This window comes from Dysidea avara, chromosome 11 (genome assembly GCF_963678975.1).
Source record: "Dysidea avara chromosome 11, odDysAvar1.4, whole genome shotgun sequence".
NCBI classification, from domain to species: Eukaryota; Metazoa; Porifera; class Demospongiae; order Dictyoceratida; family Dysideidae; genus Dysidea; species Dysidea avara.
Window position 1 is genome coordinate 7,853,391 of NC_089282.1, and position 25,995 is coordinate 7,879,385.

At 36.2% G+C, this 25,995-nt stretch overlaps 3 long non-coding RNA genes across 3 annotated transcripts; all 3 read left to right on the forward strand.

Annotated features, from left to right (window-relative positions):
- The first annotated feature begins 6,136 nt into the window (after nucleotides 1–6,136).
- LOC136239000 (uncharacterized) lies at nucleotides 6,137–7,464 on the forward strand. Its single transcript, XR_010693307.1, has 3 exons — nucleotides 6,137–6,280; nucleotides 6,332–6,814; nucleotides 7,308–7,464. It is a non-coding gene; the product is annotated as an uncharacterized lncRNA (long non-coding RNA).
- A 7,018-nt stretch (nucleotides 7,465–14,482) lies between these two features.
- On the forward strand, nucleotides 14,483–15,832 carry LOC136239462 (uncharacterized). The gene is made up of 3 exons (XR_010693475.1): nucleotides 14,483–14,521; nucleotides 14,573–15,052; nucleotides 15,564–15,832. It is a non-coding gene; the product is annotated as an uncharacterized lncRNA (long non-coding RNA).
- A 4,741-nt stretch (nucleotides 15,833–20,573) lies between these two features.
- Nucleotides 20,574–24,925, forward strand: LOC136238803 (uncharacterized). Its single transcript, XR_010693200.1, has 4 exons — nucleotides 20,574–20,857; nucleotides 23,022–23,068; nucleotides 24,633–24,733; nucleotides 24,784–24,925. It is a non-coding gene; the product is annotated as an uncharacterized lncRNA (long non-coding RNA).
- The last annotated feature ends 1,070 nt before the right edge of the window (nucleotides 24,926–25,995 follow it).

Genomic DNA, 25,995 nt, shown 5'->3' on the forward strand with positions numbered 1-25,995 from the left:
AGTACTAAGGGTTGGAGGGTGGGGGTGGACGGTGGTCTTAATATACGGGTATAAAATGGAGTAAGAAGACGATTTGAGTCCAGAGGCCAAGTTTGGGCTCTCCATGGCCCTCCATGGCCCTCCATGGCCCTCAAATTACTCCAAATTGACTGAGAACACTATTGGCGAGCTCTCTGTGAAGTCCCAGCTCACTACACACCATTATCACAAAGCCATGGCCATTTAATGGTGCCAATCTCACACTCGTGGCTTTGACAGGGTCGGAAGAAAGCTGCTACAGAAACCAGACTTGTCAGTGCTGAAGGAAGTACAGTGTGAAATATGATAGTGTATTAGGCCAGCAATCCATTTCTGGTAAAATCGTAAGTTTGATTTTGTGTGTGTGGAAGCCTTGTTATATGAAATCCGGTCACATATAAACATCTTAGGCCTTCTGGTATACAGGCTCTGCCTTTACCAAGTACTTTAATAATAACACAATGGTGATTGTTCTATTAGAGTATTTGACTGTTATATTACAGTATCTTGATCAAGATGTGATCTTGTGCATAGAATTATACTACAGATTTTTTTTTAGAGTGGAGGCATGTTCACCCTATGTCTCCATCTGGATCCATCATTGCACTGCTACACCTATAGCAAATCAAAGAGTGTGTTATGCATCAAACCTTGATGAAATTCTATTCCAACTGACATTATTAGAAGAAAACATGCACACTTACCTTACAACTCCTGTGACAGTGATGTTCATACTAATTGCTGACTGACTGTGTTTCTAAACCACCAACAAAATGGTTCCCAGATGATCACACTTAAGAAAGGAAGATGTGGTGGTGGACATTATGTAGAGACTGAAATATCAGTGTAGTGTATAGGTAGGTACTGTGAGTAGGGATCCCCTAAAAGTGGTGGTGTTCCTGCCTTTAAAAGGTCATCATAGAAATATCTTGGCATAATCTTGCTTGACAAAAATGTATCTTAAATGAAGAACAATAAAATTGTTACAGAATAACTAGTAGTGAATTTTAAAATAATTTCCTAATTTGTTCACTACAGAAAATCACATGGTGACCAATAATCAGCTACACTTACAACGATGTAGATAACAAGGCACAACCACCATGCCTGTTGATAATATGTATGTCATGTTCACTCAAGATTAGGAGGGAGCTTAAAATACTTTGAAGACTCAGTATAGCAGGCATGTATGATAATTCTAATGGAACTGTCATTAGTCTTTCATACGTGAATTTCTAGCTCTCAGTCTGCTGTAAACAACAAGTAATCAAACTAGTGCATTAAAAAAGAAGATGTTTAATTAAGTTGAGTTCTGTCCTTACAACCGGGGCAGACCTATATAAGGGGATCATGGTCTAAAATTGCCACGCTAACTAAAACTTTATACTTCAACAGAACAGATATTATGCTAATTATAATTATTGAATGTGTGAACAAAACAACAAAAGTTGCTGGTACTAGTCGAATGTCTAATTTGAGCACATAGAATTGAACAGCATATAATACCCATCTCTACCCTCATCACAAGTTGTTTATTATAAGCCCCAATGCCAATGAAACACTTGCAGGCATGCAAAGTTCCTAGAGAGGTTTTAATTTGATAGGGTATGGTATTGTTTATACTGTTGTAAAAGCGGATGTTAAGAAACTCTGCCAAATGTTCAGTATTTTATCTCTTAACTGGCTTGAAATCGAGATGCAGTATTTAAATCAATTTAGCTGCTATGTAGAATATATATATATGTGCTTATGTGTCTGCAGATATATGTAGCTCTTGGCTGGTCAGCAGCATGTATGGTTTATTGGTATGGTCAGCATTTGTATGCAAAAGTTCAGCCTTTAAATTAGCTGCTGTATTTATTATATAAAGCCATATAAACATCTGCTGTTGTATAACTATATAAGTTTTATGTGATTTAACTGTTTTGTACTGATACTACACAGTTTGTTGTTCTGTTTTTGTAGGTGATACCCCTATAGGCTTTGCCTTTTGTGCTTGCCTTACCCTTCTGTGGTTAAATAAATAAAACAAATTATTAAAAAGCTATATGTAGCTATGTGACTTTATGCATGCTTTTATGTAGTGATCTTATCGCCATCACGCACAATGAAATTGCATCTGGGCTTGATTGTATTCCCAAAGTATTTTACCACACTGATGAGCATGATTTTAATATCTAAACACTTTAAATTAGCAGTACTTAATGTTGAAAAGGTATCATAGTATGGCAGTACTGTACTTTAGCAATCGAGAATATTACCCAAAAACCAGCCACACTTTTCCTTCATAACAGCTTGACAGTGTAGGTTAGGCATGCATAACTAAGCCCATAAATATTTTCATGATAGTCCCAAACCCAAGTTTCTACCAAATTTTAAATAATTTTCTGTTTATAATTGACTGACTGACCAGCTGACTGACTGATGCCTCCAGCCAAATACAACTTGACTATGAATAAAGCTACAGGTTTGATTTCTTCACTGTTTGACATTCACTTCAGCCTGAAATGTACCTTTTCATTAACCACAGCAGCTACAATACATGTATCATGTACCTATCTTTGTCCTCCTTTGTGTCCCATTTCTTCCTCTGATACCATGTAGATGCTAGCTCATGACATGATTTGTGAATGGATTTATTGCAGAGGCACTTCTTGTACTTGTAACACTGTATAACAGGTGGAACATAACTTAGCTGGAACTCAAACAAAATGGCCACTTTGCAGTTGATAGTTGGTGGTGCGTGTTCAACCATAACTTCTAAAATGACTGGATTGTTTGCAGTGGCACTTCTCATACTGTTCTTCATTTGTAAAGCTGTATAACTAACAGGTGGAACATGCTGGTAAAAAAAAAAAAACGGAATGGCAACTTCACATTTCAGTAATTGGGGTGCATGTTTAATCATGTCATTCATGTGATCAATGTGTCTGGCACCATTCTTTCCTTTGATGCAGTATGGGATGGTGCTGTAAAAAGTAAGTGCAAGGAAGTTTTACATTTGAGCAGGGATCACAGATAAAAAAGCAATGAAATAAGGGAGGTCATCTACACCTGCAGCTATATATATATATATACTATACTAGTTAACATTTAATGTAGCATTACAATTAAATTTTATAGAATGATAGTATACAGACTGTAGGTGAAACAATAATTTGGTTAATATTATAAGAACACTTGTTATGTAAGTGATAACTGTCAAATGCCATCAGTTAGCACCATCTAATGTTCACAAAGAAAAGTGGGAGTTGTCATTGCGTTTGTGTCGAGATTAAAAATTACTTCAGTAATTCACTGCCATACTGGACTTATAGTAAAGAGTGTGATAAAGCCTTTATTAAAATAGGTTGTAGTGTAAACTAAAACAACACTAGACTCTATAGATGTGACTGCATGGGATAGGAGGACGATAGAGCCAGTTGGAGTGAAGCTGCCATACCTCCCTTTGTGCTTGATGCTTTAGTTATTTGTAATGCTCAAGGTTTACAGGAGAATGAAAGGTTTTTAAACAACCTGTTACAATTCCTCATTAGTTTTCTTGTAATCCATGGTGGTGTGCAATGCTTCCAAGAGATATTTTAGGTATGTGGAGGTCAATGAGTTTGGTGAGTGTTTACTGTGGAATCTTAACCATAGGGAGTTTGTATCAATTTGTTGCAAGTCAACTCTACCTGAAATGTGCTTATACCAAGTTTAATACATTCCCAATTTGCCTTATTGTAAAGCAAAAATGTGCTGTTTGTTTTGTTTTAATGTTCTAGGTTTCATGCTAGTGTGTACAGAGCAACACACTGAAGGGAACGGCTCTCAAATTTGATATCATCCTTGCATGGCTTTAGTGATCATGATATTGTGCACATGTAATCTCACTGTTTGTGTACTGTAACTATAAATTGTAGCCTTTAAGATAGATAAATAAAATATGACGTACAAAATTATTGAGTTTCACAATGAAATTGATGTTGTACACCCACTTTGCATCATATACAAAAACAAGAAATTATCATCTGTTTAATATCTATAACTAGTGTCATCATCCAAGACCACACACCAGTTTCTTTTTTCCCAGCCATAAGTTTACTATGGAATAATTTACCCCACTTAGCTGAAGATTCTAAGCATTTAAATTGATAATTATGTACTTACTTATTAAATTGTGATTATTATTTTTTGTTATTTTGTCTGTACACTTATATTTGAAGTTGTACATAATTAAAACAAAGCACAACTAAACATACAATGGCAACCAAGCAACAAAATGAATTAGCTACTCTGAACAGAAAAATTGGTACAACAAATTTCTAAATGTGATTTGGCCAACTGAGCTCATGACAACATTCCATGAAAGACTTGGACCATGTGTGGTTATGACAGTTGTATCTGTTTCCTCACACCCAGCGAGCCCTTAGCTTGTTTATGGAAAACTATGCGCAATTGTTGCATCCTCGTAAGTTTCTGTCATCATCTGATCAGTGACTAAGAAAAAATTCCTTAAGGCTTTTTTTGTGGCTAAATTTGATAACTGTATGTGGGCTGACATGAGTGATAACAATTGTATCATACAGCAATTCTTCTGAATAGGAAAACAGTGACATATCAGCATTAGGAAATGTTGACACATCCATAGCACATGTATGGCTGCAAAAGGTGTTAGACTAACACAAGATATGACACATACAGTACATGCATATGTTTTGTACAGCAAGAAAGTGGAAGTTGTGACTTCAAAATTATCGTTTTGACAAGTAGATTAAACATTTTAAAAATTGTGATGATCCAGTACCACCTTGATAACATCATATAATGCAGAATGTATGCAGATGTTGTTGCTGTTCCTAGCAGTTATTTTTCAATGGAACTGTACAATGATACATGTACCATGACTTTATATAGGTACTGTATTTATCTATCTACGTACAATGAATACCATCTGGGGGAACTGTGCATGCCATGGAATGTACATGTTAACTACTTCTCAAGCTGAGTGGGCATATAACAGTAAGGATCATTACAGTAAAGAGTCTAAACAAGGGCAATCATGCCTAAAAGTGCTAATTTAGTTTCTACTTTAGCCCCACATAATTAGCAATAAAACAGCTATAAATTCAGTTGTATAATTTAATGGAAATGTACATTGAGACACATGCACCATGACTATATCTTGTGTTCATCCATCTACAATGAATATCATCTGGGATGTGTCATGCTAGAAATGTAGGCAACATCACATCCAGCAAGATAAGAGGGTACAAGCAAATGCTGTAACAGAGTAACTTTAAGGGAATATTAGAAGCTAGTAGGAATCATTACAATAGGGCTTAAACAAAAGGATCATCATCTGCTACTTTAGCTACTGTAATCAGTTAGTAAGATACTTTCTACTTAAGATATGATGTAATTTAAGTTACAACTCCCACCTTCCTGTTGTACAAAACATATTATACATGTATATGTGATCTAACCTGTGATCCTTTTGCAGCCACACAAATGTGTCAACATTTCCTAAATGCTGATTTGAACACTAGTGTATGAAATGTTAAAATTGTTTTCCTATTCAAAAGAATTAGGATGCTATCATCTGTCACTTATGTCAGTTTGTGTCAGTTATGTTTGTGTACAGTTAGTCTTACCAAATGTATCCACAAAATAGAAGGCTTTAAGGGATACAACACTTCTCACATGTGCACAATTAACATGCAAATATAAAATGGGATGGTAGCTGATGATTAAAGACAACTGCTGCAAATAACTGATGACAATTTCTACTTCACTAATATACGCTTACAGATTTTAATGGCACACGAACTTGGCAAGGAATTAAATGTGGCCCAGTCTGATAAAGCTTTCTGACTTGCTAAATTATATAACTTGTCAAATCATAACTTGTCTTGTGAATATAATTATGGTGGCAACATAAAATTGTCAGCTAATAGGTGTTGCATAGCACAGTAATGTGGGCAAAGTTTCAAGTGGATTTTACGGTATTGAAACTTACAAGATATCAAACTTGGATATCTTGAAAGACCAATTTTGTTAAACCAAGTTACAAATTTCCTCTAAGATTCCAACTAAACATGATGATATCAATTAGCATTTCCAGCGCTTCATTCAACAATGATATAATAACTATGTAATATACACATAAAAGATGGTGGAAACCATACAACATATCAACCCAAACTATAAAATGCAGTGACTAGTAGAGTAATTCACAGTCTGATGTGTATCAGTTATAGAGAAGTTGAGTGAAAATGCAAAGGTATTCACATACGTGTATATAATGGCATGTATTTTATCATAAACCTTTTAGATTGATCCTTTTATCTGCTACTGTTCTGTTAGCAGCAATATGCTATATTACACCAGTTGAATCACAATTCTGCAATTCATTAGATAGATATCACAGTTTTGTGTGCCCCTCTGGCCATGCCATATCTAATGTGTATGGATATCATGATGATGGAAAAGAAGACAGGGTCTATTGCTACAATTGTGAAAACACTCAAGGAAGTGGTTCCAGTTGCTATAGAACGGGCTATGTGAATCATTATGATTGTCCTGTGGCTGTGCTGTGCAAGCCAAACCATTTCTTTGCTGGGGTAAGGAGCGTTCATAGCAATGATAAAGAAGATCGACGTTTCGATTTTCAATGTTGCTCAAGTGGTGGTAAGTGCACTACAAATAACTGCAAGCTTGTTGGGCCAGTGAATGACTTTGATGGATACATGAGCTACAGACCGAATGCCGGCAAAGTAATTGTTGGTGCTTTCAGTTGGCATCGCAGCAGCAAAGAGTGAGAAACCTACATGGTGTCTGTATAATATATACCATAAACAAGGCACTGACACTTCATTAATTGTGCAAATGCATCCCCCAGTTTAAATATCACAGGTGTGAATAACTCAGCCTTCGTGAGTACATTGATTTTATCACTGAAGACAAGTATAATAATAAATAGCTACATAAGCTAAAATGGCATGCTACAGTGAATTTTAGATTTACATTTCTTGTATATTAAACTAAAGTGATGCTTAATATGGATTATGCATATGGATTTCTTACAAATCCATTCTCCATGATAAACACCTCAAAGACTTTAACATACTTTAAATTACAATATTATTGCTGTTAAATGATATATGTAATGTTAAAGAGGAACATGTTAGTAGTTCACAATACCTATATAGTGACTGCTCTGTTAATACACACAACTGATAAACTGTACATGCAGCACATATCTAAGTATCTATAGTAGTTTATACTGTTATTGTGTTTGTTACTTGTAGGGATCGCCAGTGGTGGTACCAGGAATGTGAACTGCAAGACTGCTGATAAAGCTGATTTGAAGGAAGCTGGCTACTCATAAACAGTTTTAGATAATCTCTCTGTGTTCATCTGTTTTACTTTTATATATGTAGTCAAAAGCTTTATATAAAATATAATGTGCTAATATCTATTTTAGTGGTCAAACCTTTTGGGTGTAGGTGGTAACAAGCACAAAAAGATAAAAGGGTCCTAAAATGCTAAGCAAACAGTATAAAATGTAATTTGGGCAGTGTAAAAAATCACTTGCGATTGGCTAAACTCTCTACATTGTAAGTTGTAACATAACTAAACTCTGCACAGGGTGACTTGTAATGTAGCTGAACTTTCTACAGGGTTACTTGCAAGTCTCTACATGGTAACTTGTATTATAACTAAACTCTCTAAAGGGTGAGGGAGACTTGTAGCACATAATAGATATACATAGCTGAACTCTCTTCAAGGAGACTTGTAATGTAACTGAACTCTCCACTCGATGACTGATTTCTATACAAGGTGACTTGCTATGTAGCTGAACTCTATACATGGCAATAGTAACTTATAGGTTACTATTGCCATGTATAGAGTTAACTGAACTCCCTGCAGGGTGACTTGTAATGTAGCTGAACTTTCTATGGGTGACTTGTTTGTTATGCAAGTTTCTGGAGGCTGACTTGTAACATAATATGTAGCTGAACTCACTGCAGGGTGACTTGTAAAGTAGTTACACAATGACTCGTTTGTTTCTGAGATCCCTACAGGATGACTTGACATTATCATATCATGTGTATATGGAATGGTGGTAGTTTTCATTACATTTGTGTCAAGAACTTTAAAAGTTATTTTTATTCACTGTAGGAGTGGATACAGGGCTCAACAAGGGGGTGCACCATGACAAGTGTAGTAGGTAGCAATGTAAAGCAGGGAGTCTGGGGGTCCACTCTCCAGAAGCTATTGTGTATTTTGCATGTTTGAGGACTGATATTTTTATGTAGAGTAGTTTTATGCCAATATCTAATCATAACAATAATTCATACATTCTATATAAGTGGTCTACATTAATCACAAGCTGTATGCAGGGATCAGTGATAGTCATATGTTCAGCTATAAGTCTAAAGTAAATTGACATACAAAAGACCAAATGAATCCAATTTGCAAAAAAACATTTCTAGCAGGCTACATAGAGCTAAGTGTGTCAATTGGTTGGTTGGTGTTGCAGATGTAAGTTTCACAATCAGTGGAGGATTCGAGTGTTACAATAAAACAATGTCCATTTGGCTCCACTTGGCGTACTTAGAGATAATAAGTCACTCTCTATGGTTCCTACTGGATACAAATACATGAAAATAGCAAGAAGAAAATATCCTGACCGCCTGGCAGACTCCTGTAAACATTTGAGCGTTAATCGGATGGCTGCAGCTGCCAGGTCCAGCCATGGATTTTTTCTTCTTTCTCCTACTTTTCAAACATACTTAGTGAAGTTAATATAAACATCTTAGGCCTTTATAAGGCCTTCTGGTATACAGGCTCTGCCTTTACCAAGTACTTTAATAATAACACAATGGTGATTGTTCTATTAGAGTATTTGACTGTTATATTACAGTATCTTGATCAAGATATGATCTTGTGCATAGAATTATACTACAGATTGTTTTCAGAGTGGAGGCATGTGCACCCTGTGTCCCCTTCTGGATCTTTCACTGCACTATTACACCTATAGCAATTCTAATAGTATGTTATACATCAAACCTTGATGAAATTCTATTCCAACTGGCATTATTAGAAGAAAACATACACACTTACCTTACAACTCCTGTGACAGTGATGTTCATACTAATTGCTGACTAACTGTGTTTCTAAGCCACCAACAAAATGGTTCCCAGATGATCACACTTAAGAAAGGAAGATGTGGTGGTGGACATTATGTATAGAGACTGAAATATCAGTGTAGTGAATAGGTAGGTACTGTGAGTAAGGATCCCTTAAAAGTGGTGGTGTTCCTGCCTTTAAAAGGCCATCATAGAAATATCTTGGCATAATCTTGCTTGACAAAAATGTATCTTAAATGAAGAACAATAAAATTGTTACAGAATAACTATATAGCAGTGAATTTTAAAATAATTTCCTAATTTGTTCACTACAGAAAATCACATGGTGACCAATAATCAGCTACACTTACAAGGATGCAGATAACAAGGCACAACCATCATGCCTGTTGTATGTCATGTTCACTGAAGATTAGGAGGGAGCTTAAAATACTTTGAAGACTCAGTATAGCAGGCATGTATGATAATTCTAATGGAACTGTCATTAGTCTTTCATACGTGAATTTCTAGCTCTCAGTCTGCTGTAACAACAAGTAATCAAACTAGTGCATTAAAATGAAGATGTTTAATTAAGTTGAGTTCTGTCCTTACAAGGAGTGGATCTATACGGGGATCACGGTCTAAAACTGCCATGCTAACTAAAACTTTATACTTCAACCGAACAGATATTATGCTAATTACAATTATTGAATTTGTGAACAAAACAACCGAAGTTGCTGGTACTAATCGAATGTCTAATTTGAGTATATAGAATTGAACAGCATATAACACCCATCTCTCTACTCTCATGACAAATTGTTTATTATAAGCCCCAATACCTATGAAACACTTGCAGGCATGCAAAGTTCCTAGGGAGGTTTTAATTTGATCTATAGAGTATGGTATTGTTTGTACTGTTGTAAAAGCGGATGTTAAGAAACTCTGCCAAATGTTCAGTATTTTATCTCTTAACTGGCTTGAAATCAAGATACAATATGTGACCGGGCCTGCGAAAACAGGGCATGTGGGCACAAACTACATCCTATCACTCTACAGCTCATATCTCAGTGCTGGAAACATATATTTCCATTCTGTAACTTGCATTATTATGCCAATTAAATACTTACTAAGAGCTGAAAATTGCAATGTCATAGCATAATGGTACAAAATGTTATGTGTGATGAAAGTGTGAAAAAGTAGGTAAAAATCATGTGCCCACATGCCCTATTATCGCAGGCCCGGTCACATATTTAAATCAATTTAGCTGCCATGTAGAATATATATATGCTTATGTGTCTATATATGCTTATGCTTATAATAAGGAGTGTGATTAAGCCTTTATTTAGAAAAAAGTATAGGAAAAAACATTTTAGTTTTAGGTGGAGTATAGTATACAAAAAGTAATTTATGCTTACTAAAATAGGTTTTAGTTTTAGTTTAGTATATATGATTGATTGATTGATTATAACTTTACAGTACTGCATACAGGTATAGAATAAGGGATGTACAATTAATAAAATCTTTAGGGTACAGTACTGATGGTCCGCTATAGTATGTTCACGTTGAGCTGAATCCTGAAAAACAGCTAAAAATTAAAAGTGGATTTTTTCTCAACAGAGTTAACATTTCAGCCAACCAGATGATTATTGGTAACAGCAAAGGTTTCAACAACAGACATGTACGGTTTGGCTCCATTACAAGTTCGGGAAAGGGCTGTAATGGACACTGTACTTATATGGCTTCCCCATAGGAAATGTATTGTGAAACTCTAGATTGGCCATAAATATTATGTCAAACATTTGAACAAAAAGATTTCAAAATATGTTTAGCGGATCAAGCAGTACTACAAATGAGCCAAATTTCAAGATCATGTGTAATTGCATCCATGAGTTATTAAGTGTTTTTGAGGATTCAGCTCAACGTGAACGTACTATAGCTCAAGGCTACCGGCCATTAAAAATCAAAAATTTACTTACTTACTTATAGTACACTTATTATAAGTAATTTATGCTTACTAATAAAATAGGTTTTAGGTAACTAAAACAACACTAGACTCTATAGATGTGACTGTATGGGATAGGAGAGAAGATAAAGCCAGTTGGAGTGAAGCCACCATACGTCCTTTCTACTTGATCCTTTAGTTATTCAAGGTTTACAGGAAAATGAAAGGATTTTAAACAACCTGTTACAATTCCTCATTAGTTTTCTTAATTCAGTTGTAATCCATGGTGGTGTGCAATGCTTCCAAGAGATTTTTTAGGTATGTGGAGGTCAATGAATTTGGTGAGTGTTTACTGTAGAATCTTAACCATAGAGAGTTTGTATCAATTTGTTGCAAGTCAACTCTACCTGAAATGTGCTTATACCAAGTTTAATACATTTCCAATTTGCCTCGTTGTAAAACAGAATGTGCTATTTGTTTTGTTTTAATGTTGTAGATTTCAAGCTAGTGTGTACAGAGCAACACACTGAAGGGAGAAGCTCACAAATTTGAGATCATCAGGCCCTGGCTTTAGTGATCATGATATTGTGCACAAGTAATCCCATGGCTAATGTACTGTAACTATAAGTTGTAACCTTTAAAATAGATGAACAAAATATGATGTACAAAATTATTCACAATGAAATTGATGTCCCTTTGTGTCGTACACCCACTTTGCATCATATCATATACAAAAAAAGAAATTATCACCCTTTTAATCTCTAACTAGTGTCATCATCTAAGACCACATACCAGTTTCTTTTTTCCCAGCCACAAGTTTGCTATGGAATAATTTACCCCACTTAGCTGAAGATTATAAATATTTAAATTGATAATTAATTACTTATTGAACTGTGATTATTATTTTTGTTGTTTTGTTTGTATGCTTATCTTCATTTTCTTTTGAAGTTGTACGTAACAAAAAACAAAAAAACAAAACAAAGCACAACTAAGCATACAAGTAACAAAGTGAATTATCACAAAAATTGGTACAACAGATTTCTAAATGTGATTTGGCCAACTGAGCTCATGACAACATTCAATGAAAGACTTAGACCATGTGTGGTTATGACAGTTGTATCTGCTTCCTCACACCCGGCGAGTCCCTATGCTTGTTGCTGATGCAAAACTATTAGTACTTGTTGCATCCTCATAAGTTTCTATCATCTGTAGATCCATCTACTGTATCTTGGGAAGTTTTCTCCTGATACAACCTTCACCATGGCCAGTGGCTTAAATACATATTTTTGTACAACCAACCTAGTCTAAAGAGCAGAGCTTGGGGTGGGAGATGGGCTGCACATGGTTAACACTAAACAAAATCTAATTGCATTTGTGTTTGAAGTACTGTTTGTATGTTGTGCTTTTTATTTAATATATAACTGAATTTTTTACCCAAACAGTTATAGTGAAGTTAGGACTTGTATGGCAAAGTGCCAGTGGAGGGGACAGAGTGAAGGGAGTTTTGAGACAAAACATTAAAATTGTGTGCAAGCAGCTGATTGAATGGTTTTAAACCCTATAAATGTAGATAACATCTGATTCAGTGGCTGAGAAAAAAATTCCTTAAGGCTTCTTTTTGTGGCTAAATATGATAACTGTATGTGGGCTGACATGAGTGACAACGATTGTATCACACAGCAATTCTTCTGAATAGGAAAACAGTGACATGTCAGCATTAGAAAATATTAACACATCCATAGTGCATGTGTGGCTGCAAAAGGATGTAAGGATGTTACAGGATATGACACTCTCAGTACATGCATATGTTTTGTACAAGAAAGTAGAGGTTGTGACCTCAAATAATCTACAATAGATTGAACATTTAAAAATTGTGATGATCCAATACCACCTTGATGACATCATATAATTCAGGAAGTAGAAATCTATTCAAATGTTGTTTTTTCTAGCAGTTATATCTATGTAGTACGTACCCATCACAGGTTTTTCAATGCCAGGAATTGTACAATGAGACACTTGCACCATAACTATAATAGGTACTGTATTTATCTACAATGTATACCATATGGAGTGAACTGCATGTGCACAAGTTGAAATGATTAAGTGGGCATGGAATAATAACTTTACAACTTACAAGCAGTAAGAAGCATTACAGTAAAAAGCCTGCAGGGACAATCTTTCATTATCTTTGCCTAAAAGAGTAAATTTAGTTTCTTTATAATTAGCAATAAACCAGCAATAAATCAGTTGTATTTTATTAATGGAAATGTACGTTGAGACACATGCATGATTATATTTTGTGTTCATCAATCTACAATGAATATCATGTATGTACTATGAAGTGTAGGCAACATCTCATCCAGCAAGATAAGAGGGTACAATAAAATGCTACTCTTTTACAGCTTGGCTGTTTTTGAGTGGATAAACTTTACAAGTGTAAAGGAATATTAGAAGCTAGTAGGAGTCATTACAATAAAAAAAGCTTAAACAATAAGGATGATCATGTCACCTGCTACTTTAGCTACTGTAGTCACAGTTAGTTACTAACTGTTTTAGGTATGCATATGATGTAATTTAAGTTATAACTCAACAACTCCCACTATCTTGTTGTACAAAGCATGTACATGTATAGATGTGATCTAACCTGGAGTCCTTTTGCTGCCACACAACAGTTCCTAATGCTGATATGTACGTTAGTGTATATATTAGCATTAGGAAATGTTGACAACTGTTTTCCTGTTCAGAAGAATTAGGATGTAATCATTTGTCACTTATGTCAGTCCACGTACAGTTAGTGTTACCATATTTAGCCACAAAATAGAAGGCTTTAAGGGATGTTTCTCACATGTGCACAATTAGCTTGCAAATATACTGTATAAGATGGGATGGTAGCTGATGCTTAAAGACAACAGCTGCAAATAGCTGATGACAACTTCTAACCTACACTTGCATGCAGATTTTTAATGGCATGTGAACTTGGCAAGGAATTACTGTACTAAACGTGACCTGGTCTGACAATTGCTTTCCAGTTTGCATCACCTGCCAAATTATAATATATTTGTTAAATCATAACTTGTCTTGTGAATATATGGTGGCAACATAAAACTGTCAGCTAATAGCTGGTGCAATGTACAGTAATGCCAAGTAGATTTTGCATTGAAACTTACAAGTTGTCAAACTTGGATATCTTGAAAGGCTAATTCTGGTCACAAATTTCCTCTAAGATTCCAAATAAAGAGGAAGAGACATAATGATAAAATTAATATTGAGGGTATCAATTAGCACTTCCAATGCTTCATTCAACAATGATATAACATCTAATGTAATATACACATAATAGATGGTGGAAGCCATATGACATATTAGCACAAAGTATAAAATGCAATGACTGGTAGTGTGATTCACAGTCTGATGTGTATCATTTATAGAGAAGTTCAGTGAAAATGCGAAGGTATCTATATATGCATATATGATGGCATGTATATTATCTTAAGCCTTGCAGATTCATCCTTTTATCTGCTACTGTTATGTTAGCAGCAATATGCTATATTGCACCAGTAGAATCACAATTCTGCAATTCATTAAATAAGTATCACAGTTTTGTGTGTCCCTCTGGCTATGCCATATCTAATGTGTATGGATATCATGACAATGGAAAAGAAGACAGGGTCTATTGCTACAGTTGTGAAAACACTAATGGAAATAGTTCCAGTTGCTATAGAACAGGCTATGTGAATCATTATGATTGTCCTGTGGCTGTGCTGTGCAAGCCAAACCATTTCTTTGCTGGGGTAAGGAGCATTCATAACAATGATAAACAGGATCGACGTTTTGATTTTCAATGTTGCTCAAGTGGTGGTAAGTGCACTACAAATAACTGCAAGCTTGTTGGGCCAGTGAACGAATTTGATAGATACATGAGCTATGTATCGAATGACAAAGTGATTGTTGGTGCTTTCAGCTGGCATCGCAACAGCAAAGAGTGAGAAACCTACATGGTGTCTGTATGTGACTATGTGTATACTATAAACAAAGCACATAATTTATATTGAAAGCACTGACACTTCATTAATTGTGCAAATTCCATCCCTCAGTTTAAATACCGCAAGTGTGGATAACTCAGCCTTTATGAGTACATTTATTTTATCACTGAAGACAAGTATATATGAATAGATAGTTACATAAACTAAAATAACATGCTACAGTGAATTTTAGATTTACACTTCTTGTATAATAAACTAAGATGATGGATTATGCATATGGATTTCTTACAAATCCATTCTCCATGATAAACACCTCAAAGGCTTTAACATACAATATCATTGCTGTTACATGATGTATGTAATGTTAAAGAGGAACATGTTAGTAGTTCACAATACCTATATAGTGACTGCTCTGTTAATAAGCTTAATACACACAACTGATCCTGTATATGCAAAACATGTCTAAATATCTATAGTAGTTTATACTGTTATTGTGTTTGTTATTTGTAGGGATCGCCAGTGGTGGTACCAGGAATGTGAACTGCAAGACTGCTGACAAAGCTGATGTGAAGGAAGCTGGCTACTCATAAACAGTTTTACATATTATCTCTCTGTGTTCATCTGTTTTACTTTTGTATATGTAGTCAAAAACTTTATATAACATTTAATGTGCTAACATCTGTTTTAATGGACAAACTTCTTGAGTGTGGGTGGAGACAAGCACAAAGGAAATAGTCTGTCCAGGGTCCTATAATGCTAAAATGAACAGTGTAAAATGTAATTTGGGCAGTGTTAAATTATATTTGTCATGTAATAGAAACACATGCTTGAAACATAGCTAAACTCTCTACAGGGTGACTTATGTAGCTGAATTTTCTACAGGGCTACTTGGAATTTGGCTGAACTCTCTACATTGTAACTTGCAACATAACTAAATTCTCTAAAGGTAGAGAGATTGTAGCTGAACTCTCTACAGGGTGACTTGTTATAGTGTGGCTTGAAACTTAGCTAAACTCTGTGCAGGGTGGCTTGTAATGGGTGACTTATTATGTAGCTGAACTCTCTACAGGGCAACCAGTAACCTAACTGAACTCTCTGCAAGGTGACTTGTAATGTAGCTGAACTATCTACAAGATGACTTGTTTGTTTCTGAGATCCCTACAGGATGACTTGTTATGTATGCCCCTGATCTTTGACTTGTAAAATACAGTAACTGAACTCTCCATAGGGTGACTTGTTTGTAACTGAATTCTCTACGAGTGACTTGTTTGTAGCAGAAATCTCTGCAGGGTGACTTGTAAAGTAGTTACAAAATGACCTGTTTGTGTATGGGATGACTTGACACCATCTAATCATGCATGTGCATGTATATGGAATAGTGGTAGTTTTCATTACATTTGTGTTAAGGTTAAGAGTTACTTTAGTAATTCACTGCAGGAGTGGATGCAGGGTTCGACAAGGAGGTGCACCATGACAAGTGTAGTATAGGTAGCAATGTAAAGCAGGGAGTCTGGGGGTCCACTCTCCAGAAGCAGTTATGTATTTTGCAGGACTGGTATTTTTGAAGTAGAATAGTTTTATGCACAATATATAATCATAACAATAATTCATACTTTCTAAGTGGTATAATATTAATCGCAAGCTGCATGTATGTAGGGATCAGTGATAGTCACAAGTTCAGCTATAAGCCTAGAGACTGAAACATAAAATAGAATTAGCTGATGTGAATTTAATTTGTGAATGTTGTCATAATGTTTGGTTATCAATCATTTATAACAATACAATATTCAGACAAACTGATCATGAAAGTAATCCAGTACAAAATGTGTTAGCACAATAGTTAGCATGGTAGTTTTAGGAAATTTTGATTACTGTTTTGTAGCTCCACAAAATGTTCATACATGCACCCATACATGCAGTATGGAGAGTGTCTGGTGTATTTCTTATAGGCTCAGGGAAATGCATGTGTATTCAACTAGGCTGAGCATTCTATTAGTGTGTGTAGTATATAAGTCAGGGGCGGATCCAAGGGAGGGGGGGGTCTTTGGGGGCAGAAGCCCCCCCCCCCCCCTTCATATTTAGGCTTTACTTGATCAATATGCTGAGCATTATAATGAAATTTTGTCTTAGCATAATTATATGATCACTAATAATACAAATACTCATAAAACCACCTTATAAACATCTTTCCAAGGTATTATCAGTGGATTTACGCTAAAGTTTATGCAACAAGGACCCGGATCAGCATTGGAGGTGTACAAGATCGAGATACTCTAATAGAGCAGTCAGCTAACTACTCTAATAGAACATTCACTGGAAACATGTAGTTGGTTCTGTTATGGAATTTTTCCAAATCTGCCTGCACCTATACATACAATGAAGTGCATTGGTCTGTTTAAAGGGCTTCATTCATCTACTTGTGTAGTTAATATGTATGGCAATACTTAATTCAGGTACACAATTACCATTGAAAATGCTCTCAAATTCAATCTTGTATTGTTCAAATTTCAAAATTTTCCACTTTCAACATTATTATTTTAAAATGCACCTATTCTTGGTTGTCTGTACCTACCCAAACTTTTCCATTAGCAAAATGCTTCAGAGAGCCATACCTATAATCTAAAGGCAGTATATAAAATATCTACAGGCAGAAAATATTAGGGATTTTATGTGGAAATGTCTCCAAATTGCAGTATTTTAGCATCAATTTTTCAAACTTTTCCTGGGGGGGCATGCCCCCATACCCCCCTAGTTCACCTCTACCCAAGAGATTAGTACCTTGACTTAGCCCCCCCCTTTTATAAATCCTAGATCCGCCCCTGTAAGTACTGTGAGTAGGGATCCCCTAAAACAAGTGGTGGTGTTCCTGCCTTTGAAAGGTCATCATAGAAATATCTTGGCATAATCTTGCTTGACAAATTTGTTACAGAATAACAAATAGTGAATTTTATAATAATTGCCTAATCTGTTCACTACAGAAAACCACATGGTGACAATAATCCAGCTACACTTTTAATAATGCAGATACTGTAACAAGGCACAACCACCATGCCTGTTGATAATATGTATCAGGGGCGATGGATCAGGCCAAAGAGTGAGGGGGCCAGGCCAGCTGTTACAGTAAAGTTGAAGACCAAAAAAAAGAAAAGAAGGTAACTACCTACTGACAATAGCTACCCTCCACCAACTATATCTCCTTATGTATAACTATACACATACGTAGCTAAATAGCTTGCTACACTGCTTCTCTGAATATTGTGACTGCTCTATTAGAGTATCTAGATCCTGACTGTTCTATTAGAGTATCTCGATCTTTTCTTGCAAAACCATAAAAGTGGGGGGAGGGGGAACCCCCCCCCCCCCCCCCCCTCCTCCCGTCTCCACCGCAATTTGAAAATGAAGATGCTTGATCCTATAAGGGGATCATGGTCTAAAACTGCCACACTAACTAAAACTTTATGCTTCAACATAAGTTACAGAACAGTGAGTCTATCTTTAGATATGTGCTAATTATAATTATTGAACAAAACAACTGAAGTTGCTGGTACTAGTCGAATGTCTAATTTGAGTACATAGAATTATAGAATTGAACAGCATATAATACCCATCTTCCTACTCTCATGACAAGTTGTTTATTATAAGCCCCAATACCTATGAAACACTTGCAGGCATGCAAAATTCCTAGAGGGGTTTTAATTTGATAGGGTATGGTATTGTGTATACTATTATAAAAATGGATGTTAAGAAACTCTGACCAATGTTTAGTATTTTATCTCTTAACTGGCTTTAAATCAAGATACAGTAGTGTATTTTAAATCAATTTAGCTATACTATGTGGAATATATGTATATTATATATATATGCATGCTTATACGTATACTGTGCAATAATGTATCTGCGGATATATGTAGCTCCTAGCTGGTCAGCAGCATGCATGGTTTGTTGGTATGGTCAGCATTTGTATTCAAAAGTTTAGCCTCGCATGACCAGTCACAAATGCCATCAGTTAGTACCATCTAATGTCCACAAGAAAAGTGGCAGTTGTCATTGCATTTGTGTCAAGGTTAAAGGTTACTTCAGTAATTCACTGCCATACCGGACTTATAGTAATGAGTGTGTTATACATCAAGCCTTTATTTAGAGTGGAATGATGGAGGAAGAAAACAGTGGGATAATTTCTTCTGGTTCAGGAATAAGCCAAGACAAAGTAACACCAGGTTATCAAAATGACATTCATCTTCCAGGTTTTTTAGTCTACCTGTCCTTGGGATTTAAGTTGACTGCCACTTTGATTGCTATTCCTATGGCTAGTTGGGTTTTTGCTACCATCAAGAGTACAAAGAGTTTGCACAAGCCTCATAATATCTTTGTTGCAAACTTGATGATTACCGATACACTGCTGTCATTGTTTAGCTTTTTGACAACTGGTAGTATGAGTATTGCATCTTTATTTGGAATGGAAAATCTGATTAGTTGTAAGGTATTGTGGCTGCCATTGCTGCCCGCATGCTTGACCAATATACTATAATTATTTAGTCATATCAGTTGAAAAGGTGATAGCTATAGCATCTCCTTTCAAGCATAGAAAGATTTACAACATCACATGCTGTCCGCAACATAATAATCATGTCATGGTTATTAGCTGTGTTACGTTGGGCTCTTGTGGTATTTTTTGGGGAAATGGGTATATCAAAGTAGCAAGTTATGGCATTTGTGTACTTACTGAAATAACTTTCATTACATCTGTAATTACTTACTTTATCCCAATCATGATACCATCAATGCTTACACTAATTCTCAACATTTACTTAACCATCAAAGCATACCAGATAAGAAAGGAGGTTCAGAAGGAATCCAGCTTGTTAGGAGGTAGTAATAGTCAGGTTCAATCATTACAGCAGAAGCATGCTAACATAAGGAAGCATATGAAGCCGGTGATAACATTACTGGTAATTATCTTGGGTAGTGTATTCATTGGGTTTTTCTTTGTAGTTAGGGACCCGCCGATTATGCTCATTATTTTACCTATTATGCTATGCTGCACTGCTCAAAATTTTTCCTATTATGCTTAAATTAATGCTCAATATTTACTTATTATGCTCAATATTTATACCTCAGTTCCCATGTTTTTCTAGTAAATTTGCACTTTATGGGAAAACAGTAAGTTTCTGAAGCACAGACTCTGAATCCTTGCTTGTCAAAATGCATGTCACAGAAAAGATCGATATACTCTAATAGAACAGTCAGATGTCTGATTATTCTCTGACTGTTCTATTAGAGTATATCGATCTTTTTCTGTGATACGTATTTGGTAAGCAAGAATTTATGGTAATGCACAAGTGTTCTGCCTATTGTGCTAGCATTATGCTCAATGCTTTTAAGCACCTATTATGCTCATTAATATGCCAGCATAATCGGCGGGTCCCTATTTGATCCGTGTATTTTGGGGCCAATTATAAGTCTAATATTACAAACGGTAAAGTAAATAGGCGCTTCGCGCGCACAGCGCGCGAAGCGCCTATTTACTTTACCGTTTGGTCATTAGGACATTAGGCAATTGGAATTCGCAAATTCCAATTGCATAAGTTTCAATGCTCAAAGTTTAAGAATTTATAAACACTGCTGACCTGGTTTGTTAACACGTCGAGGCGTTAATTTCCTCTGTTCCTGACATGGCAAATAATTAAAAATTTAGCGTTCATTCAGTACGCACGTGATGTAGTGGTACCAGGCTCTGTCCAGAACTCAAGTCTACCCCCAAGGAGTGGTCAGCACACAGAGAAAACTGCTCAAACGGACTAAAGGTAAGTAGGATAGGTAGATACACACGTTGAGATTATATTGTTTTGAAAGGCTAGTGTGGTACCAGACTACTTTCTCTAAATAAAATTCACCAGTTGGCGTGACTATGGTAGTCTAGCGTAGACCAGACAGAATTTTTTCTTAGTGTGTGAGTGCGGAATAAGTGGCCAATCAGCACCCACCATAGAGCTGGTGAAACGTTACACAGAAATTCTATGGGAAGTGTACTAGATCACTTATTCCCCACCCACACACAAAAGAAGAAAGTCGGTCTGATCTTAGCTATATTGATGTTGAAATGGGCTCCTTCACCCCATTGGTATTTTCTACTTTTCGGGGGAATGGGAGGTGCGGCTAGTATTGCTTACAAGAGGTTAGCATTTCTGCCTGCTGCTTAGAAAGACCAGTAGTGTAGTGTCCTGGATTAGATGCTCCACCAGTTTTTCTTTACTGTAACCCTGCCAGTCCAGTTACTATCGCAGCACTTGACCTTGCAATGTGTGAGGGTCAGGTGCATGCTTCCATCACATGTACTTCAATTGCTGTTTCTTGTTTATTTACTTGTTATATTTCAAAAAAAAAAAAATCACGCTAAAAAATAAATCCAGTAGTATTGGCTACCAGCTTTTTTAAAAATGTGGATTGTGGAGTAGAAAGAGCAATAAATGCATTGTATACAAACTGGTTAAACCTCTACCTTACCCCATCACCATTGTATGGCATGCATATGGGTTTAAGTCTCCACAAAGGACTCGACTGTATCGTTATTAGAAGTAGACAGCATGCCTATACTACCTACTGTCAAGGAGGTGTCACTCTAATGTATCCTGTATTGTACGATCTTCATCCTTTAAACAAGGGATTTTTGGCATAGGACAGTACAAGCATCATTTCAAGTAGCACTTTTACATTCAATAATTGTAACGTGATCTTGGAAACCTACCTTTTTGGTTTATTTTCTGTTTAATAGCTTAAATGAGGTATTGGGTGCTTATCTATCTTGTGTTAAAATTTTAGTTTAATATCCTGAGACGTGGCTGGTTTACTGTCCGGTACATTACAAACTAGTGCATTAAGGTTTGTGAGTGATTAAGGGTGACAAGTGGTGTTTACTAATAATTCCATACATGGTCTGATATAATCACTGAAGCTCCTAGGAAAAAGAAGCTTTGGGTGGGAAACTTTACAGCACGAAAGTTTAATAGTTCCTTTTATCCAAACAAATTGTTGAAATTTTCATTTAAGTTTTTGTTTTTGCTGTATGTAGAAGTCAAGGGTCAAGGTACACTCTTGGTAGGAAATCCAACTTTTGTGGATCGTCAACCACCCTGAGATCATAAGGCAGGCAATGTACTAAATAGCCTAAATATTTCTTTTCAAGGTTAACCCTTAAATCTGCTTTTCGAAAATGCATGTTTACACAATATGGACTCGCATGGTGACACTAGGTGAGATAACTTAAATCTTACAGCCTACAAACACACATAGATTTAAAAAGTGTGTCCACTGGGCTACTTGGAGTAGCACTGTAACTACAGTGGCTTACTTATTATGAAGTGATGAACATCGACAAGTCAAGTCTCCGTGTTTCATAATTCTTGCCACATGCTTACTTTTGATTGTGGGATTACTCACGTAAATCATATATTGCCTGATACAAAAGTTCACGACAAGTCCAATGGAAGTCACTGCAAGGTGATAGGAGCAACTACCATCGAGTCATCGACCATTTTATAGAGGTATGTAATAAAAAGTTTGCATGTTCCCTACCAAAAAGTTATTTTCATGGCCTCACGTTGTAACATTAGGGTAAAACTCTAGGTATCATTTTAATCCTTGTTCCATCACAAGTAGAATAATGTAAATCGCATAGCCATAGAATGGATGCTTCAAAAGTTACAGCGCTCTATGCAAGGCATGCGTATTTATTAAGTTTAAATCCAGTTTTCTTGATTATGCAGGTTTAAGGGTTAAGTGTTGCTAAAGGTAAATTTTTCACAAATACTACCCAAATGTATTACTCTCTATGGGAGGTCTAAATATTTCAAGGATAAAATTTTTGCTGATAACCCCCCAACACTGCACAATCAGCAAAAAAAGTTTCCCCTCGAAATATTTAGGCTATACGGTATATGCAGTGTAATGCACTTGATTTTTTTTTTGTAGCCAGATGATAGAGTGCTGGTATCACATACCCGAGAAAAATTCTAAGTGTAAGTTTAACTGTTAAATGAAAGTATGAATATACTCATTTGATAGTTCTCCACACTACATAATGCCCTTGACTTCTCTAGTACTCTAGATCGTTTGTGTCACAAATTCTATTTGTATATTGTATCATTGTCAAGTTTCATGGTAGTGAATTATTCTTCCCTAAGATTGGCCATGCATTGTGACATGTTTAGTGCATGCTTGTAAGTTTAAAGTTCACTCTCAGTGTGCTCCAGTACAAGTCCGTCCCGTCCAGTTATTTAATGAGCTTTATCCACAATTACATCATAGCACAAAAATGGCAATAAGAGTGGGGATTGTTTGTACAGATAGCCATTAGAAGGGATAACTTTTGAGATTTTCCTCGTTAAGAAAGTGAGAGAAATCTCTGGTAAGACTTGTTTGTTAACTATCTTTCTATGTAGAAGCATGCACAGTTGCTCTTCTCGAACACTCCAGATCTGGTTTTGAAAATAAAACCAGAGCTAGGTAGGTATCTAAAAGTGTGAAAATGCATTCCCCAACAGAGTTTTCTCCTGCTTTCTTCATGGGAACCATCTCAAAAGCTTATCCCTTCCAATGGCTCTGTACAAAGTACCCCCACTTGTAATTGTGAATGAAACTCTTTTGGGACCTTTGAAATGTAGCCCACCTAACTGTGCTAGTGATGACGTGATATAACAGGAAGAGTAAACTTAATGCTAGATGGAACGTTATGCACAGAAGTATCTTCTAAACTGTTTTATAGTTTAACTATCATGTTTTTTTCTCGCCAATCCTCTCAACAAAGCCTCAAAGCTGCTCTTCATTTTCATTTACGTTAGTAAAGGACATACCCACTTTCAACTCAAAGGGATAAGCTATTCCTGGAAGTCTACAAGGCCTGCACCAATGTTTTTCAGTTATTAAATGCCTGTAAAACTTGAAGAGAAAGTAAATCAAAAAGTCTAAAGAGAATCGTGTCACCCATGTTTCAGCTTGCCAGAAAGAAATCACCTCAAAGCAAAGTTTACTCGTAACTGTTTATTACAAACTTCATTTCGCTTTTCTTACGTACAAGCTGCTTTCATCATTTAACGATTTTGCTCACGTAGGTGTGTATGGACCAACATAGATAAGTAGATAGGCATGCACACACACACACAGTGACCCACACACACTGCACACACACACACACTGCACTACACACACACACATGCACACTACACACACACCACCACCCACACACATACACATGCTACACACTACACAGAGACACGCACACACACACACACACTAATACACACATACTGCACTACACACAGAAACACACACACACTGCATACACAAATACACACATACACACGTACTACACAAATACACACTACACACACATGCTACGCACTACAAAGAGACACACAGACACACACTGCACTACATACAGGTGCACACACTACACACACACACACACACACACACACACACACACACTGCACTCACCACACACATACTACACACACACGTACACATGCATGTGCTTTCTCCATTTTCCGTTTTGTTATATCATGTTCAACTCTAACTTTGTAGGTGTGCTATAAGAATCTGGAGATGTATGTGTTATAGAGAAGACACCAAGGAACAAGATGGTCGATTCGAACCATGCTAGACACAGTATAGTGTTTCTCAATGTAAGCTACATTCTGTTCTGTGTTGCTGCTTATTATCATGTGTACTGCAGGTCATCAATACTCTTGAGAACTGTTTCCTAATACTGCTAAAGGATATTGTGACAAACTTGACTTTTCTCGTGTAATGTGTGCTATGAAATAGTGTTGTATAGTTCATTCAGAGCTTTGTTAAGAATTCCAATTTATACTTACGGTTTGTTACTGGGGTTTTGCATAATACGGAGCTACACCGTTCAAACTCTTGATAATGTACCCAATGATGACACTACTACCTAAGATGACACTACTAGCTACTGTACACCATGTAGGGTGATATAAGGGTGTTGGAGTAGGTGGGGCACCACTTTTGGCTGAATTATGCAAAAAAAAATTGCAAACTCAATCTTGATGAAACAAAAGGTAGAAACATGCGACACTTGGTGTTTATTTATAATGGTAATTCAGGTTAACTTTTTCCGTATTGAGTGCCTCTAAATAATCATTGTTGTGTTTAGCTTTGTTTATGTGTCTCTGTAGCTACCTTGGAAACAGTCTTAAACTGTATTATGAAGGTGCTTATTGATCAGTGTATTAGGTCCCTATTACCTCTGAGATAGGATAACCTCCTTGTAACAGTAAAATATCAACAAACTTGCAATTGGTTGGTCCCAAAGTGTCTGTTAAATTAATATAATATTAATTATATAGAGGTTATACTGTAATGTCACTATTGCTGCCAAACATGACACCACTAGTTACACACTGTAGAATGATAATGTCACTATATAGTTAGCCAACATGACACTATTATAGTTGCACACTGTAGTGTGATGATGTCACTATAACAATAGTTACCTAACATGACACTACTAGCTATGCACTGTTTGGTAATAATGTCACTACATGACACTACTACTTACACACTGTAGGGTGATAATGTCACTACATGACACTACTAGTTACACACTGTAGGGTGATAATGTCACTACAAGACACTACTAGTTACACACTGTAGCATAACACTACTAGTTACACACTGCAGGGTGATGATGTCACTACAAGGCACTACTAGTTACACACTGTAGCATAACACTACTAGTTACACACTGTAGGGTGATAATGTCACTACATGACACTACTACCTACACACTGAAGGGTGATGATGTCACTACAAGACACTACTAGCTACACACTGTAGCATGACACTACTAGTTACACACTGGAGGGTGATGATGTCACTACAAGACACTACTAGTTACACACTGTAGCATAACACTACTAGT